The sequence below is a fragment of the Antechinus flavipes genome, chromosome 2 (assembly GCF_016432865.1).
Source record: "Antechinus flavipes isolate AdamAnt ecotype Samford, QLD, Australia chromosome 2, AdamAnt_v2, whole genome shotgun sequence".
Lineage (NCBI taxonomy): Eukaryota > Metazoa > Chordata > Mammalia > Dasyuromorphia > Dasyuridae > Antechinus > Antechinus flavipes.
The window spans coordinates 557,679,992-557,683,120 of NC_067399.1; the positions used below are offsets into that span (position 1 = coordinate 557,679,992).

A 3,129-nucleotide genomic window follows, 5' to 3' on the forward strand; every position below is an offset into this window, starting at 1 on the left:
TAAGATGATGACTTTCATTAATGTAATTTTAGGAGGTGGGGAAGGGAAGGGCGTTAGAGATTAATCAGAATTGTTTTACAAATGAAGGAGAGAAATGACTTCCCTTAGGTCACACAGTTGATTGGTGCTTTAGACAGAACTAGAATCCAAGTCTCTTGAATCCTAGTCCCATCATCTTTCCCATATGTCACAAACTTCTTAGTTATAAAAGCCTTATTTTAAATAACATTTTTATGTGCCCAGGATAAGACATGATAATTTTGGTTGGGATATTATTCGTCATAATTTGAAACTTTACTATAAGTTGCCATTAAGAATTTTTAAAAATTCAGGGCAGCTAGATGGCATAGTGGACTGAGTACCAGCCCCGAAGCCAGGAGACCTTGAGTTCAAATTTGACCTTAGAAACTTAACACTTCCTAGCTGTGTGACCCTGGGCAAGTCACTTAACCCCAATTGCTTCAGCAAAAAAAAAAAAAAAAAAAAAAAAGAGAGAGAGAGAGAGAGAGGTAAGAATTTAATAAAATTCAATAAAGTAAAAAAAAAAAAAAATCTAAAGAAACAATGATCCAGCAACAGAGAATTTGGCTTCAGAAAGCAGAATCTTTAAACACCAGTTGGTTACTATGATATTCCAATATGTATTTATTACAACCCTACTCTGATGCCTACATAGCCAAAATCACTAGATTTATATTCTCTAATGGTTGCACAATAGGAAAAACCTGTGGGTTTTTTTTTTTTTTTTATCTTTCTTTTCCTGTCCCAAATAACCCTTCCATACACAGTCTCTGTTTTTCTAGGAACCCCTGTCTGGGTTTAATCAGAGGCTGCAAGACAAAATGTGCATTATTAAGAAATATAAATATTTTCAGAAGCAATCAAAGGGATGAAAGATTGATTCGGCATGTAGATTGGACCTAATTCGAAGCAGCTTTGTTCTAATGAGGACTACTGGGATACAAAGACAGAAGCTGCTTGTGACTACCAGTTAGAAATTCTTTCTTATTACAATAACCTGTCAGAATTTCTTTTCTTAGGTGTGTCAAAATGCAGCCACTGGTGAGAATTTTAGTGAGTTCTCCAGCCTATTCTCTAGTAGCTGGGTTAATCTCACCTATTTCTTTATTCCTGGAAATTTTGAACAACTGTTTTTGATAAATTATTATTAATTCTACTTCTTGTTCAGAGTTTAAGCCAATGAATACCTGCCTACTTTAGCTCCAGAATTGGCATAGCATTCACTTTCCAAAGAACATTTTGACCTGAAGGCATCTGCATTACAATTTATTTCTTGGCCTAATGAAAGATATTGTGTTATCTACCTGGTCAATCTACATTGGCTTTCCTAACAGAAACATAGAAAGCTTAATAAGTATCATTAGGATATCTGTTTTTAAAAACAAAGGATTGTCTCATTTAGGATGTACTTTGAAATTTTCTGGCAAGGCTCTTTGGCCATTATATGGAGACAGGTATCATCGACATGGGATCCATGTGAGGCAGGGAAGTTTTGATAAAATACTGTATATATGATCAGAATTTTGATATAGATAAAATCAAACCCTGATCGTGGTGTTTTTCTTTCTTTCTTTCTTTTTTTATTCCACTTTTTGTCCACACAGGCATGTAAGAGAGATGGCTTGATTTTTCTGAAATGGTTCACCCATCCACAGCTGGAATTCCAAAGAGAAATGAAAATGCCTTTAAAATCAACACTACACGGGAGCCTGAGAGAACAAGTTTTCCTTTGTTGTAGGGTATAGTATTATTTGCTGTAGGTTTTTGATATACATTCTAAATTAGGCCTGCAAAGGCATGCTTCATCTTTAATTCATCACTCTCAGCTGAAAGAGATTAGCAATGTCTAGCACGCACCCCTCGTATGGTGCTGACCTCATCAAGTATGGCCTGAAATTAATTAGCCTCATTCATTCCAAATGGAAAAGGATAATGGAGCAGCATTTTAGAGATGACCATCACAAATTGTATGCAGCATATTTAAAAGGCCTCTATTTTCAAACCATGTAGATTAAAATTCTTTCTAGGGTTTGCAATATGTCAGAGTTATAAAGGCACCTAGAGCAGAAATTAGTCACTGTTTATTCCTCTACTAAAGAATTAAAAGTTATATGTAAGTCTGCATATGTATTTAAATGTCTGAAAACAGGTTTCCTTAATGAAAGAACACTTGAAAATGCTATATTATACTTGATCATCAAAAGATTGAAGTTTAATAATGAATTAAATGATCTAATGAAAGATTGTTTACTGTAGTATTATTTGGTCCTCAACAAAGCCAGAAACTACCAGAACAAACTTTGCTGCTATTTTCAAGTCACATATCATTTATAATTGAATTAAGAGGAAAAAAAACACTCTTCTTTTTTTTTTCCTTAATAGAAAAGGGAAATCTTACTTTTTCTATTTTGTGGCTATAAATTGTGTGTGTTATTTTTAAGACATCAGCTTGGTTATATCCTTTAACTATCTATGTCCTTTCCCAACTATTACAATAGAAGCATATTTTTTAAATCCTGCTGATGATTCTGTTATATTACTCAACCATTTACATCTAACATCTTTGTAAGTTAAGCTATATTTTCATTTCTGGCCCAAGAAGGGCCAAGAATCCTAAATATCAAACCTGCTTTCTTTTTCTGGCCAAAAAAAAAAAAATGACTAGGCTTTTCAGTGTAGTAAAATTCTGGTTTTACAAGTAGTGGTTTTGTGACTACAAGTTGGAAGAAAAAAACACCACTTTTCCAGATTTTGATTATTCACTTAATAAGCTGGAACACAGTCCCTTTTAGAAGTCATTTTCCTTTAGCATGAATATGAATTAAATTTAGTATCCATCTGCAAAGGAAAAGAAAAGAAACAAGAAAGCTTAGTTTAATCATATGAAAAACATAGACAGTATAAATGCAACATTAATCTCATAGCTATGATAAGTATATGAGTAAAGAGTTGATGAATTTAAATCAATAATAAATATTTGCTTGTTCTACCTATCTATAATTTAGGTATCAATATTATGTCTATATTTTACATATGACTCTTTATCAAAACATATTCAGATCTGCAGAAACATGGGTTTTTACAACTTCTCTAAACTCACTTCAGTTT

At 33.0% G+C, this 3,129-nt stretch overlaps 1 long non-coding RNA gene across 1 annotated transcript in view; it reads left to right on the forward strand.

Annotated features, from left to right (window-relative positions):
* LOC127551355 (uncharacterized) overlaps nucleotides 1-2,262 on the forward strand; it is a 15,734-nt gene extending 13,472 nt beyond the window's left edge. Inside the window, exon 2 of the long non-coding RNA XR_007951063.1 lies at nucleotides 1,626-2,262. This is a non-coding gene — a long non-coding RNA (uncharacterized LOC127551355). The remainder of the gene's footprint in view (nucleotides 1-1,625) is intronic.
* Nucleotides 2,263-3,129: the final 867 nt, after the last annotated feature.